We start from the raw sequence: 556 nt of genomic DNA on the forward strand, positions 1-556 counted from the left end.
TGGCATTGCTGGCCACCCTCCCGAAACGGGGAGAGAATCAGGGAGGGGAGGTGCGGAGAAGGGCAGCGAGGACGATCAAAGGTTTGGAACAGCTTCTGTACAAGGAGAGATTAAATAGATTTAGATCCTTTAGCTGGAAAAGAGGCGAACGAAGGGAGATATGATAGAGGGATATAGAATTGTGAATGATGTGGAGAGGCTGAATAGGGGGTGATTATTCACTCTTTCTTGTACCGGGAGAACCAGGGGCACACGTTTACATTATTGGGAGCGGGTTTAAAATAAACAGAAGAAAGTACCTTTTCCTGTGCAGCACATAATTCAAATCTGGAACTCATTACTGTGGGAAGTGGGAGAGACCAGCAGCGTCAGCGGGTTCAAAAAGGGATGAGGTGTGTGCGCAGGGGCCGGGTGTGAGCAGGGAGAATGGGTACGGCCCGAGGCAGGACCATGTGCACCCCGGCTGCCAGAACCGCCGGGAGTTTTGGTCATTTTCTGGCCGTTTTGGGGAGGGCCGTTCTGCGGCTGGCGCTCGGGGTGGGGGCGGTGTCCCCGG

The sequence above is a fragment of the Pygoscelis adeliae genome, unplaced genomic scaffold, assembly GCF_000699105.1.
Source record: "Pygoscelis adeliae isolate BGI_AS28 unplaced genomic scaffold, ASM69910v1 Scaffold663, whole genome shotgun sequence".
Classification (NCBI taxonomy): Eukaryota; Metazoa; Chordata; class Aves; order Sphenisciformes; family Spheniscidae; genus Pygoscelis; species Pygoscelis adeliae.